Source organism: Carassius gibelio, chromosome B20 (assembly GCF_023724105.1).
Source record: "Carassius gibelio isolate Cgi1373 ecotype wild population from Czech Republic chromosome B20, carGib1.2-hapl.c, whole genome shotgun sequence".
Taxonomy (NCBI): domain Eukaryota; kingdom Metazoa; phylum Chordata; class Actinopteri; order Cypriniformes; family Cyprinidae; genus Carassius; species Carassius gibelio.
Genome location: NC_068415.1, coordinates 17,426,493 through 17,443,049, shown reverse-complemented (window position 1 = coordinate 17,443,049; position 16,557 = coordinate 17,426,493).

Below are 16,557 nucleotides of genomic sequence, written 5' to 3'. Positions count from 1 at the left end.
GGCCTTCTTGCTCGCATTCGCCTTTTCAGTGCCGCCCACAGTTTTTCTATGGGTTTGAGATCAGGGCTTTGTGATGGCCACTCCAATACCTTGACTTTGCTGTCCTTAAGCCACTTTGTAACTAATTTGGAGGTATGCTTGCAGTCAATATATCAACATAATTTTCATTTCTCATGATTCCCATTTATTCTGTGAAGTGCATCATTCCCTTCTGCAGCAAATCAGGTACATTATACTACCACCCCCATACCTCACAGTTGGGATGATGTTTTGATGCTTCAAAGCTTCGCCCTTTTTCCTCCAAATATACAGTTTATCATTATGACCAAACAGTAACATTTTTGTTTTTTCGTCAGACTACAGAACATGCCATGTCCACACACGTTTTTGCCATTCTTTAGTCTTTCTAACAGAAAATCTAATTCTCTTGGTAAACGCAGTAAATAAATTCTCAATTACTGACGGTTTTCAAATATTAAATTCTGTAGTGTTATATGCATGTTGAACTTAAAATAGATATAAAAGTTAATCTTCTCTTTAAAATGGGAATAATATTGTGTGAATGTGCCAAATAACTAATGTTTCAAGGTTGAAAGCTACTTTTGGGAAGTTGACAATTGTTTTTTTTAATTGTTACTTCTTCTTATTGAGCTATAAGCAAATTGCTATTCATGGCACATGTGATATGGGCATATGAGGCCTAAATGCGTCACTTGAAGATGTAATTCACACACTTATGCAGTTTAAATGTGTAAGTGTTAGCTAAGGATAGAGTTAAATTGTCTAATTGTATTTCTGGCCTTGTCTTTTGTAGACTTGGGTCTTTTTTCTTCTTCTTTTTTTGTCTATCCTTTCCCTTTTTCATCATCCCCTGAGTTGGAGGTCTCTCACTTTTTTTTTTTTTTTTATTGTACCTTACCTATTCCTAAAGCATCCAGTGCTGTTGTGTTTCCTTTCCATTTTGTTGTCGAGTCTTTCCTTTGAACGAGTCTTTAGTTACCTGGTCCAACTCTGGAAATAGTGCTCCCTCTTCACACTTATTTCCATCAGTCACTTGGTGAGAGAGAGGATTGCACTCGTGACGTGACATGCGTTACACACATCTCTTTATTCCACTGTCCCATGCCTCTTGTTACCAAACTCAAAAAAATATGTTCTTTGAGCATGGCCTCTTATTTCCAGAGCTCATATTTCCATGACAACTTGATTCTCCATTTACTCCGCTTGTAACAACTTACTTGAGTGAATTTAGCTATAATGAGTTCCTCCCTCGTTCAGGACTGACAAATGAACCCAAGTTCTGTTTGCTTTATCACGTGTTAAGTCACGAACACATGCTAATCACAGAATCCAGTCAGTTGCTCAAACACATTCTCTTAAAAATAAACACATGTTAATTACCTGGAAGTCATTTCCGTCAAATCAAACCGCAGACACTTGTAGAGAAATTTGTCCTTTCCTACACTGAACATATGTTTCTCATTCCATATAATTAGCCGCAGATTGCAGAAGTGCCATTGGAGGGGAAATATTATTGTTGGACACCGAGTAAAGAATTTTAACGGGGATAAGGGTGGGGGAAAGACTTCATTGTGGTTTGTAAAGGTTAAAGTACACAAGTGGTCTTTAAACCAAAGCTGTACAGACTTGACTCCACTACAAGAGAAGTCTGTTATTCACGCTTACTTGTGCTTCCAAAACATGGCTAGCTTTTCAAAGCTGGAATGTATTTACTTTAAACTCGTCCGAAGAAACATAATATGATCATTAAAGCAGCTCAGTGTTTAATGGCAACATTTCAGCATTACAAGAAGTACAGCAGAAGGTAATAAATAACTTGGGACCTCTTGTCTTTTTTTTGAAGGTGAAGGGCTGGAGGGCTGTTTCTGATCTCTTGTTCTTTTCTGTAGGCTTTTTACAAATGTATTTTCTTAAAAGGTATGTGAAAAATACCTGTCAGGACAAAATACTTTTTTAAGAAGGTCACTTCTTAAACATAAAAAATATAAAAAAACAGGGGTAAAAGTGAGAAAAACAAATATTTCTCTAACAGCCCTATTATTTTGTGGCCTTCACAACGTGGCTTTGTATTCTCACCAGAGGTATTCAAATATATATATATAACACTTCGGAAGATCTTTGTCAATTCTATGTGAATGTAGTGCAGAAGTATTTAAAAATTTGCTACAAAATTCTTACTGTATTTACTGCAGTTGGCCTGCGATAACCTTTGATTTGGAGTGCCGTTCCACATCGGGATACAAAAATAAAAATACCATTGGAGAATTTAACTGTTTTTCAATTTGTTTTATATTGGCTTTGAAATATATAGAATATAAATACATTTTAATATACTTTAATGCAGTTAAAATGTAATATAATTTAATACTATATAATACAATACAATATAGAATAGAAAATAATAGAATAAAACAGAGCAAAGTTTCATCTTAAATGATATAGTTCTATTCTGTTCTGTTCTATTGCGTAAATTATATGCTAATTCCTACTTGTTATTTAACAGAAACAAAATTTTTAGAAACATTTTTTTTAGAAGAACTGAGAGTGAAATTACATTTCCTATCATTTAGCAGAAACACATTTGTACAGTTTTTCCAAGTGAAATTAAATTCATTGTCTTGTTAACATACAATTGTTCCATGCATCTGTACATAAATGTATTTTATTTATTTTTATTAATAAAATACATTATAGTATTTAATATTATTATACAGCCTTTTAGTGACTGCAGTCTTCATTGTTGTGTGAAAAGGTGGCAATATCAGCGTGTTGGGGCTACTGCGTGTAAAGTGATCATTTAAATAACTTTTCTTGGATTTTTCTGTGTGACTAACTGCACCAAAAATATGTGCACAGGGTGCTAACAGGGTGTTCCAGACTAATTAAATTTTAGACCAAATGTTACTTCATAAAAATAATATGTAACATATGTAAAAGTTATATGTGACATATGTAAAAGTAATATGTAACACATAAAACTTAACATGTAAGAGGAATGGCAGATCTTGCATATGATCTTACATGAATTAACGATTTATTTCAGCAGAAAGCATTGATGATCACAAACTCCTTTTCAATATCACCCTGCTGAGTTGATAAATCACAACATGCCACTGCTTCACAGATGTTGTGGGAGGACGTTGGATCATCATCATTCCAGTTTTCCCTGCACTTTTGCCTTATCATCACACTGATAATCTTGTGCTCATCTGTCCATACACTTCTGTTCCAGAGTTTCACTGGCCCATCGCTGATTAATGCCAAATTATAATCCGAACTGAGGTTTGCATCCTTAGTTTGTGCTGTGAAATTCTGCTGCCAAGGTCTTCTGTCAACAGTAGCACTTGATAGTAGCACTTGATAGTAGCACTTAATTGTTATCATTTCATTTAAGTTTTTTTTTTTTTTGACAAAATAAGCAAGGGATCAAATAAATATTTTCCCCACTGTGTGTGTGCGTGTATACATACATACATACATACATATATATATATATATATATATATATATATATATATATATATATTAGGGATGCACCGATCATGATTTTTCATGGCCGATTCCGATACCGATTTCCGATTTTTTTTTTTATCTTTGAGCAACAAACAAAAAGAAGGAAAGTGTGCATAAACAAGATGTTTATTTGGTATTTAATAGGCCAAACTGGCTTTTGGCTATTGAAAACAATAACTCTAACCATCTGAAATTAACAGCTACATTACAGACATCAGCATTTAGCTTTTGTTTTTGAATTGGGTTGAATCTACAGAGAACTGGCCTTAAATTTAAAGATTTACTGTAACCATGTGAAATTAAAGGCAATAACTGCATAGTTCTACAATCCAAACAACACAATCAACACACATTCAATAAGAGGTTTCTTGATCAGCAATTAGTATTTTAGTTTTTAAATTTGGTTTTAAATAAAAAAAGTTCTTTACCAGTGTCTTTATTTACAGACTAAATAAAATTATGCTATATAAATAGATTATTCCAAAATGTTAAAATCAAATAATTTTGGTGTGAATAAAACAAAGATGCAAAGTGTTTTCATTCATCCAATAAAAAAAAATAATGATTTCACATCTATATTTTTTTTTTCACTTGAGCCAATGAAAAATAAACAACTATTCTCTCAAGTAAAAAAAAAATATATAGATGTGAATCATTACCCTAAATTTTTTTAATTGGATGAATGAAACACTTTTTCTCAGTGTGCTACAGCAGGTGATTTTTAAATCAAATTAAGTCGATGTAATTTTAAGATAAAATAAAAATAATCAACTGTCGTTTTCTTCTGGCTTTTCAAACGTGTATATGCAAGTTCCGCTTTACAAAAAAAAAAAAAAAAAAGTTTCGTCACAGTTTAGTCCGTTTCGTTTCTCATCCAACACGTGAGAGTTGATCTGAACCTCTCTTCACGGTCTGCTCGTGTTCAGGGCTCGGACCGGTAACAAGCTCGTGCAGAAAAGGGACTCTTATTTGTGCGCCAGTAGCCTACACCAACGGCTGATCGCTTCCTGCTGCTATATGTGCCTCAGACATGTAGCTTTGCATTTCCAGTGCTGAACGGCTGCCCGTGTCCTGTGCACAGATTTCGAAAAACTTCCACACAAATGACATAGCGAACGATTACAATGTAGTCTGTGCACGCGGCCGCACTTCCGGAAAAATCGGCCTAAAGAAGACCAAAAACCGGCCGATTGCCGATCGCGTATTTTAAGCAAAAACCGGCCGGTTCCGATTTATGGCCAGTCAACCGGTGCATCCCTAATATATATATATATATATATATATATATATATATATATATATATATATATATATATATATTATATTATTAGTATTGCATACGTTAGTGAATTTTGGACATACTTGTACTGGATTCCTAAAAGAATTCCTAAAATAATTTGCAGATTTCCTCTCAGACCTTGTAGTTACAGTTGATAAGGCACTAATCATGGGAGATGATCCTGTCAAATGTGCACAAACTGACAGTCACCACCATAAGCTACTACTAAATATTGTAGAAACATAATTCTTTGTAAAGTTGCTTTGTAACTATTTGTATTGTAAAAAGCGCTATAGAAATAAACTTGAATTAAATTTAATTACATTTATGCATTTAGCAGACACTTTTATCCAAAGCGACTTACATTGCATTCAGGCTAACAATTTTCTACTATCATGTGTTCCCGGTATTCGAACCCCCAACTTTGCACTTCCTAACACAATGCTCTAACAGTTGAGCTACGGAAACACTTAGGCAGGAAACTTTTCTTTAACTTTTCCATTTTATTGTCAAAGTACTTTACAGCTTGAAGACATTACTGTCTCAATATTTCCATGTCGCATTGTGCCTGAATCATCTTGATGTGCATTTATTTTCTGTCCTTGGTAAGATTTTGTCATTTTAATGGCTTTTCTTTTTTTGTGTGAATGATTTTCTCATTTCTATTGTTTTGCCAATTTCTTACAGCTTTGCACTCTGTGTCAGAGTGGCACTCGCTAATCTGTACTTTATTTTATCAGACGAATCTGAGAGCTCTCTGGCGAGAAGGCCAACAAGGTCAAAGGTTTAAACTCCCAGCCAAGCAGTTTACTGTTTACTCAAGCAACTGTCACCCCCCAGTTTCGGCATTGGGGACAAAAATGACATACCCAAAATAAAAAGGTTGCTGCCCATCAGTATTTCTGACTAGATACATAATCAACATATGTTCACAAAGCTGACACTTCAAAGTTTAATGTTCAAGAATCAGAATTACTCAGATTGTTATGATAATAGAGATATAGAAGCTCAAGCATAAAAAAAATATATATATATATATATATATAGTTGCTGTGGTAAATGCCTTCAGAAACACAATTAAGATAAAGCAACAAATCAACTTATGCTTCATTTCAAATTTTAGGATATAATCTCTAAATCTGTAATCTTCAGCATGTAATCTCTAAAATGTTTATGGAGACCATGTCATGTGTGTTTTTAGAGAAGGCTAATAAATGTGACCCGTCACGGAAACCAGTGACACAAGTCGGCAGCACAACTTTCGAGCAAAATGAGAAAGAAGCATTTTTTTTTTCGAAGCATCGTTTTTTTGCAGAATCTGTTAGTTGAGATCACAAAGGAGCCTCTCCGTGTTTGAGATAGCAGTATTGGTATATTTAAAAGCATACATTTTGACGTTGAAATCAGCTTGTTTGTCTGAGATTCCAGCATGCAGTAGGGGCGTTTCATTGTCTGTCCGTATTTCCATACTGGATAAGCCGGCTTTTGTTTCTTTTGTTATTGCCCCTGCCCTCCGAGGGAAGCGTGGCTACTTAGTATGCAGCGCTCTGGCCGGCTCTAGCTGATATCAAAATTCAATGAAGATGGACGCTGCAAAGATGAACGCAGACGAGCTGAACCGTGGCCGTTACACCGAAAATGTTTTGAAGTACTTCTTCGACAAGCCGGATGCTTATAAACAAGCGCTCACTGATTCTGAAGACGATCTGAGCGACAATGAAAGCGGCATAATAAGATTGTAATATCCCTAATCTACAACTGAGCGAAGATGACGACGAGGAAGCATGTATTGGACTGGCGTCAGACGAGTTGGACCGTAATATATCAGAGACTATATCGATAGTAACATTTGATGGGGATAAAGACAGAGAAATGGGGAAAATCCGTAACATTTAAGTGAAAGTGACATGACATTCAGCCAAGTATGGTGACCCATACTCAGAATTTGTGCTCTGCATTTAACCCATCCAAAGTGCACACACACAGAGCAGTGAACAACACACACACACTGTGAACACACACCCGGAGCAGTGGGCAGCCATTTATGCTTCGGTGCCCGGGGAGCAGTTGGGGGTTCGATGCCTTGCTCAAGGGCACCTAAGTTGTGGTATTGAAGGTGGAGAGAGAACTGTACATGCACTCCCCCCACCCAAAATTCCTGCCAGCCCGAGGCTCAAACTCACAACCTTTCGATTGGGAGCCCGACTCTCTAACCATTAGGCCACGACTTCCCCTAGAGGCAAACAGACGAACAGTCCTAACTTCGGAGATAGTTACATCCACAAAGAAGACCCCGACAAAGAGAAAGTGTGCCCGAACGACTTTTTTCATTGGAGGCATTGAGATCTGTAAGAATACTTTTGTTTCTTATGGGGTGAGTTTCCATAAACATCAAAGTTTGTCGTTTTGTGTTCATTCTAAGAACACGTACACGTTATCTCATGTTTAGTCCATGTTTCGACCTTCCCATATCTTCCTATTGTTATTAGCTAGCTCATCGGTTATCACAGAATCCTGTTAAAAAAGTCCTAATGCTACACAATGAAATCAATTCACCAAGTTTTATGTAGAAAACCAGCAAATAACAAATAAAATTAGCATCAATATGTACTTTTTGTTTACATAAACATTAAAATAATAACATTAAAAATGATGGCCACATTTGAAAGATTAAAGATTTTTTATAAAAAGATAAAACTCACATATTTCAGCCTCTAAATCGTTTTTATAAAAGTCAAAAAAGATAAATGACTGACATTTACAATGCACATTCTCCTTTATTATTAACAGTATGTGGTCCAATTTTTCCCGTTGTGTCTGTCGTTGCTATGCAGGGGGTATGGCTTATCTAAATGAGATGTAAATGAGCCCCATTGTCACTCGCAGCAGTGAGAACGGGTGGGAACTGCACAATCTTTAGAGGCTTTTTGAGCTTTTTTGAGTGCCAACCTTCAAATGGCCACAACTTATCCAAATATTATCTGATTTCCATGTGTTACACATCGTTGGAAAGCTTGGAGACTACACTTTCAGAATCTGTAAATAACTCAAAATGCCCCAGAACCGACTTGTGTCCCTACTTTCCGTGATTGGTCACAAATGTATTTATGTATTTAAGCTCTCCTGTGTGCTATTATCTCATGTCTGGCCTGGCAAACTGCCCCATTCATGATGCTATTGTTCTCACACGGCAAACCTTTATACACCTCGTGCCAAGTATGAGACATCATCTTCATTATTCCTTTATTATTCTTCTTGGGTTTTTATTCAGCCATTTTAGCCTTTATTCTGGCATTACAATGTTTACCAAGCCACATCACTTCGATCCCAATATACAGTAAGTATGGGCAGTGACATACATTTTGTGTTTTGCCAAATTTGCTACTTAAGCCGATGTGGTGTTCATCCAGAAACAATGTGGATGAACACAACAACAGCTTAAGCAAATGTGGATGTATTATCACAGCCAATACTTTTTGTCATGAATTATGACAAAACATACTATTAAGAATCACACTCGAATCACACTTGTTCTGCAGCTGCATTAGAGCTAACATTAGCATCAAGCTACATAAGACAATTAATGAGATTTTACTCAAAACTCTCTTTATCCCGTCATCTGGTGTTTGTAATAACTTCCTTTTCCGATCTCAAGTGGAATTTGGGTGTTTACTGTTGTTTACTGTTAAAATATACTATTTATAACCTTTTATAATCGTTGCTTAAAGTAGCATTTCAGATGTACACATTCTTTGTTATCAAAATACCCAAAATCTCAAGAAAATCGCATGCAAACCATCTTAGTCTAGTGATTATAATTCTGATATTTTGTGAATACAGCTGTTTTTCCATGTTTGTTGTGGTCAAATATGAACGTAGAAGAGCAGGTAAGTGTGTCACAGGATGAGACGGGGCTTGTTATTATACGCAATATGATTGACAGGTTGACAGGCGAATGAGGTTTCTCTGAGTCAGAGCGCGTGGGCGGAAAACATACCGAGACAGCCCAGGAAGCAGATAATTATCATCAGATCATGAAAATCATCGGAAAAGGAATTATGGTAAATTATGATTATGTCTGAATAAATATGAAGTAGACGTGTAAATATATCTATATATCTCTATCTTTGGACTGTAAATGTGAGCACAAATAAACTGCTGCAGATGCGTCTGAATATGAATGTGTGGTGAATTTCCATTCCAAATATGACACATACAGATTTATTATTTTGCACTTTTGACATTGATATATATATATATATATATATATATATATATATATATATATATATATATATATATATATATATATATATATATATATATATAAATACTGTCATTGCAACAGTTTTGCAACAGAAGCTAGAGACTTCAATCTTTCTAATGATGCACATTTTGTTCAGGTCAAGTAAGATTAAGAGTTTTTAACATGCGGTGGAATTGAAACAACAATAATCTGGGGCCATCTCTGATCTTTGACAACAGTTAAGGGGTTAAATCCGCCCCCACCAAGGATTCGGTCCCCCAAACAACGGCATGCTCGAACACACAATCAAGACTCAACTCCATAGTCTTATACAAAAGACCCTGCTGAAGAAGAACTGGTTTGTGCTGGTTAGGGAGGACAAACCTAGGTTAGGACAAGACTTAATTCTACAAAACCATGAAGAAAACTTCTGTATGCAAGATGTCCTACCTCTTATTTTACCCAAAAATACATTCAAAATTTAATTAATACATGAAATGTCTTGAATACACCTCTTCAAAAAAAAATATCATTAAAATAAGTTTTGATTTTACTTTTATTAAAAGACGTCTGGCAAATTTCTTTTATAAATATCATATAAAATATTTATGTGATGACAACTCTCGAAGAGATTAGCATGGTAATACACATGGCAATGTTAATGTGTTTGGTCTTAATAGATCTGTTATGCTGCTGTTACTGTGGCAAAGCAAATACCGAGACTATACTGCCAATACATCCAACGACATGCTGCTATGAGCATGTAAGAAATACTGCTTTTGCACACATAACATATATTAAATAACCCTCATATAGCATAAATGATTTACCCGATAGCAGATTAGTACAGGTGGAGCTGGGGGAAGTGGAGGGTTTCTGAAACGTGCTGTAACTGCTACAGCAAGCACTGACCAAGTATTTCAATGCTGAGGTGCAAGCTCATTGGCTGCTGATGTGATGTTTTTTTAGACATTACATTAATGTAGTGTGTAAAGTAGCTGTTTGTGAATGTAAAACGTCTGGAAAGTTTAAAATTTCAAATGTTTCAGAAATTGCACAACAGATTAAATGGTCTCCAAAAAGAAAGAACTGATTTGCTGCATCCAAAATTAAATACTTCCCTGCTATATAGTATGTGAAAAACAGTACTCCCAAAGAGTAGTCTGTCCAAATTCATAGTATATGAAAAACAATAAATGAAAAGTACCTGGATGACTTAATACTTCGGCCCGGATAATATACAGAACATACTTTTTTAACGGTCATGAAGTAAGTTTAAATTCAAATCTAATACCTACTCAGACAGTATGCAGTTTAGATGCATGTATTCTGAACTGCCTGAAACAAGTTGTCAGTAAATGCCTGCCTATGGTCTTCACTGGTTAACTGTAAACAGCGTTTACTTTGACCCACCTTTAAACACTGCGGTTGTGGCAGAGGCCTGGAAGTGTTTGGTATATGTTGTTAACATGTCTAAAAGACATGGTTTTCTGTGCTGTCACATGTTTTCTACAATGTCTACAATGTACAAACTAAAAAAATTGGCAGACTAAATAAAATATTCCCACTGAGAAACACCCTGCTCAAGTTGTGCTTGCAATGGCGGTTTGAGTTGATTAGCTAGTTCTTGCATCGTCAGAGTTGTGCTTGAATGGATATGGTAAAACCAATGCCATGTTGCTGTTTAAATTTACAGTGCCATCTTGTAAATTCAACTTTAGGCCATTTCAATCAAGCATTGTTTGGACAAGCTTTGGCAGCAACATATAATTTCATGTTAAAACACAGGACATCTAAATGGTGTAAAATTGTCCTGACTCTCACTCGAAGCCTCTATAATGTTGTTTTGAAATGTCTACAGATCAAGGTTAGCTGTGGAGTAGCTCTGAGGATTTTATACACAATAGTTCCTTAAGTCTCTCTCCACTTCAAAGGCTTGTAAGGACAAGGTCATTCACGGGCCATTATGGGCCTTTCCTCTGTCCTTGTAAAACTTGTAATCATGGAGGCAATATACACAGCCCAATTGACAGCACTTTGGGGCTCTTTAGAGGTTACACTCCTAACAGTCTCTCTTCATCCTGACTGTTGAGGCTCTTAGGATCATGTAATTGTACTGGGTCTTTAGATTCAACACACACTTGTATTCCTGCTTTTAGCCATGAATGAGTGTTAGTCTGTATTCATGTTATTTTTCCTCCTCTGTCTCTTTGAAAGCATTAATCTATACAAGCATATGAAAAGTCACTGAAAGCAGTGGGTCAGAGAGCATGTCTGGCTATTATTTGGGTCATATCTGGTATGCGGTCTCATTTGTACACCTTTTGTAACTTTTAAAATATAATATTTCTTGTAGTTTAATTAAATATATATATTTAATGGCATAGATGATGGCAAGAACAGCAGGATTCAATTCAATTCAATTCAAGTTTATTTGTATAGCGCTTTTTACAAAATAAATCGTTACAAAGCAACTTTACAGAAAATTATGTTTCTACAATATTTAGTAGTAGCTAGTAGTTTGTGCACATTTGACAGGATTTTAGAAAAAATAAAAATAATAATAATAATACAAGACGTAGTCAGCTAGACGATGAACTATCAATATTATTAATTAAGTTATTATATGATTCAGTCACACATTTAGCAATAATTGTTAGTTCTGTTTGTTGATTCAGGGTTAGCATCATCTGGGGTCCTCTGAGGGTCAGCATCATCTCTTCTCAGGTGTTCTGGATCCAGACTGGAGCTTGTTTAAAATCCTAGTTACCACGGGATGTAAATCCCGTGGCGAAACATAGAAACAAAATACAGACATCATTAGCATAGCTGCTGATCCAACAAAGTAAAATTAGTTTAACCCAAGCTAATGAATAAAAATGCAACTTTGAACAGATGCAACTACACTCACAATTAAAAAGATACATTATTCGAATGCTTGGCGAAAGAGATGTGTTTTTAATCTAGATTTAAACAGAGAGAGTGTGTCTGAACCCCGAACATTATCAGGAAGGCTATTCCAGAGTTTGGGAGCCAAATGTGAGAAAGCTCTACCTCCTTTAGTGGACTTTGCTATCCTAGGAACGACCAAAAGTCCAGCGTTTTGTGACCTTAGGGTGCGTGATGGGTTGTAACGTGGTAGAAGGCTAGTTAGGTACGCTGGAGCTAAACCATTTAGGGCCTTATAGGTAAGTAATGATAATTTGTAACTGATACGGAACTTAATAGGTAGCCAGTGCAGAGACTGTAAAATTGGGGTAATATGATCATATTTTCTTGACCTCATAAGGACTCTAGCTGCTCAAAGGATAGAATGTTTTATCAAGAGACAAACCAACTAATCCATTTTACATTTATTTTATGCATTTGTCATGTGATTTATCCAAAGCAGCAATGCATTTAAGGTATGCATTTAAGGCCCAATGGCCCTGCTGTTGCACGTCTCTAATGCTGGATGTTGTCATTAGGACCTGACTAGATATAGCACATAACTTATTAATGTGATGCAAAGCTGCAAATATCTCAGCATCATTACTCCAGTTTTGTCACATGATCCTTCAGAATAATTCTAATATGTTGATTTGCTGCTAAACAGTTGTGCTGCTGATGGTGAAACAGATGTCACTTTAGACAAAAATTAATGCATCTTTTAGTAATAAATTATTTTAAATAATAGCTACTAATAATAAAATGTACCCCAAACAGCTTAACTATCTTGTATGACAGAAATATGAATATATAGTGCATAACCAAGTTTAAAAGATGTGAATTTGCTATTTTTAATCTGTTTTTGTATTTGAGCTCAATTTAAAAAAAATGTAACTCATGTATGTACAGAGAATAGAGTGAAAGCAAACGAGCACCATTCTGAGGATCACAGATGTCTTGCGTAAAAATATTTAGGTTAAGTGAAAATAATTTGAAAACAAAGTGTGTGTGATGTACTCAAGGTGTATGTGCAAGGATTGTGTGTGAGCAAACATAAAAGGGTGTGAAGCAAGTGGAAGGAGAAAGGAGCTTTATTTTGTGACAGCAGATAGAGGGAAAAAAGAGGTGTGTGTGCCTGGCAGGCCCAGCGGGAGGGCAAATGGGATGATAATGAAACAATGGAGCTGTAAATGCTAGGATGCTTTGGCACAGGATGATGTGGCAGACATTTTCTGGGGTGCCTCGGTAGGTCAGAACCTGGCTGTCTGGTTCAGCATGATGGGTGTGAGGTGCAGAGTCAGGGTCAAACTGACCGCTCTCAGGACTGATGCAACAAAAAACAGCATGAGGTGAGAGGGTTAGCAGACACAACACACAATTATAGCTCATTCGCAGGAGAGGTCTCTTTGCCGTGGCAAAAAAATGAGCTGCTGTTATGTGAAATGGCCACCTAACGGTATGTGCGTATGTGATGTCCTGTTTTTACCTTTGACATTTCATGCATTCTATAAAAAGCTCTTGACCAGCAAAGGACATTTTTTTTTTATTTACTCAATTAGTGTATAGGTGATTTAGAGTTTTATAAGTTAAAAACATACATTTATGAATTTTAATGTAATTGTATATCTGGTAGCAGCAGCCACAACAAACTTCAGCTATGGGAAACATTTTATGAACATTTTGAAAATATGTTAAAGGAATGTAATTTTAATAAGGAGGTGATTATTATGGGAGACTTTAACATCAACTGGGAAGACCAAGGAAAACATTAAAACAGATCACGGATGACTGTGATCTTACACAGTTGATAAATGGGCCTACCAGAGTAACAAATTCTACAAGAACACAAATAGACATAATATTTAGCAACAGGCCAAAGCGAATTGTTAAATCTTTTAATATGCTGACTGGATTATAAGACCACAATATGATCTTGATAGCCAGGAAGCTAACTAGCAAGTGTTTTACTTCATTTGTCCAAGAACAAGAATCCTTAAATATCCCCCCAAAAATGCCCCCCATGTCCCAAAAATGGGACATGGCTTTAAAATCTGCCATTAAATCTAAAGCAAGCAGGGATCGACATATTTTCACTATGTTACAGAAAAGAGTAGTCAAAGAGATGAGGATAGCCAAAGCAAACTTCTTTTTGACCATAACTGAAAAAGCAGGAGGTAATACTAACACTATTTGGAGTCAGTTAAGAAAATTAATGGCACATGATCTTAACAATGTCAAATCAACTGAACTTATTGTTGGTGGAAAATTAAGAGTTAAGCCAGCTGAAGTAGCTGATGCTCTCAATAATTCTTTCATTGATTCAGTAGAAAATACATCAAGTGTTTTTCTTCTGAATATAAGAACACTCCTTGTCAAGTCGAACAAACAGAGCCAGCTTTCAACATAGAATATATCACTGAGGCAAATGTTTCGAGAGTGATTAGATCTCTGAGGCCATCTCGAGTGAAAGATGTCATTGGAATGAACACTTATGTTGAAAGAGCTCTCTGAATCATTAGTATACCCAATTACGAAAATTGTTAACCTTTCTATTGCTCATGGATTTTTCCCAAATGTGTGGAAGTTGGCTGCAGTCTTTCCTGTATTTAAAGGAGGTGATCGTTTGTCCATCTGCAACTATAGACCTATTAGTATCCTATACTTTTAATTTCGATATAGGCACTATTAAATGGCTAGAATCTTTTTTTAACACATCTGACACAGTTTGTTAGAGTCAGGAATCATCAATCAGATGTTATTGCCTTGTCTGCAGGTGTTCCACAGGGCTCTATTTTGGGTCCACTTTTATTTTCTTTGTCTGTAAATGACTTGCCAAATGTTTGTCCTAATGCCAACATCCAAATGTATGCAGATGACACAGTAATCTTTGTACATGCTAACAGTGCAGCACAAGCTGCTGATCTGCTATCAAACTCAGAGCAAAAGATTACAGAAACTGCCTTCAACTGAATGTATCCAAAACTGTATGTATGTTTTTTAGTAAATTTAAAAGCCGCTGTGTAGAACCTGATGTAGTCATAGCAGGGAAGAGACTACAAGTTGTCTAAGATTTTAAATACCTTGGAGTATATATAGATAACAATCTTACTTTTAAATTACACATTAAGATGGTTTGTAATCGCATTAAGTACAACCTGGCAAATTTAAGATACGTCCGTAGCTGCATGTCAAAAAGGGCCACTATGATGTTCACGCAATCAATTATTTTATCACATATAACCTATTGTTTGACAACCTGGTCACAAGCTAGAAACACTTCTCTCAAACCACTACTCTCCCTATATAAGAAAACTATTAAAGTACTTGATAGGAAATCCATATATTATATAGTCTATTGAATTTTGAAAACTTGATTATATATGCAGATCTCGGTCTCGTGTACATAATTTTGAATGGACTGGCTCCTCCTGTATTGCGCCAGTTTGTGAGAACAGCGCCAAATACTTGCAGATCTACAAGGAGTGCAGCAAGAGGGGACTACATTGTTCCGTTTAGGAAGAGTGCACTTGGTCAAAAAGCTTTCTCAGTCAGGGGTGTTCGTGAATGGAACCTTATTCCGATTCACAGTAGGAATTTTTAAACATGTGCTTCTTTTAAAATTAACTTTAAGTGGGTAACAGGTAATCAGGACTGTCAACATTATATTTGACATGAAATCTTGGTCCTGTCCGTTTGTTTGTGTTTTTTGTGCTATGCCGATGAGGTTACGACAGCAGACGTAAAATAGAATTTGGGCTAATTCTGGCACACTGTACATTCAATTATGTATAATTAGGGTGCATGGTCCCTATTAAATAAACCTGAAATAAATAAATAAGTTAAGATCATATAAAATGTCACATTTAAAGACACTGGAAAATCAAAGAACTGGAAGTATAATTTGAATGAACAAAAATATGCCGTTGAGACAGAGGAGTTTGAAATTACAAATTTATATTATAGAAATCTGTACTACATTTATGAAGAAAAAAAAAATCAATAAATAAAATTGTCAATAAGTACAATTTGTAAACTGACCAACCAACCAACAAAATTTGGACCCATGCTTAACAACACCTGATAACTGACGGTTTTCACAATATACCACCGCCTCCCATTCCTTACTGCTTAATTTCATTAATTCAGGCTCAACTTATAAGCATTAATGCAATTGTCATTGACTTTAATAAAAAATCCAGAGCACTAAAATGTTCTGGCAATATATACACTCTACAACTTTCTTCCAGTCATATACCGTGCACATGCAAACATAAGCAACCGTCTTTAACGTAAATGAAACTAAAAGTAAGTGTGCTGCTGGTCAGTTTCCATATAAGCTTTAGATTTTTGAATAAACAATTACTCATGCCATAGTTGTCATTGTAACAACTGCGTAATTAATTTACACATTTGAAAAATAACTGTGACAGTGTCCATATGTTGGAAAGATCTTAATTTTTTTGAGACCGTCAAACAAGTTAGAAGGCTATATAACTATAGCATGAGTGATGTAATCTGCTTGTTTAAAATACTTCTGTACAAAGATTAATACAATTTGTGAAGACATTAT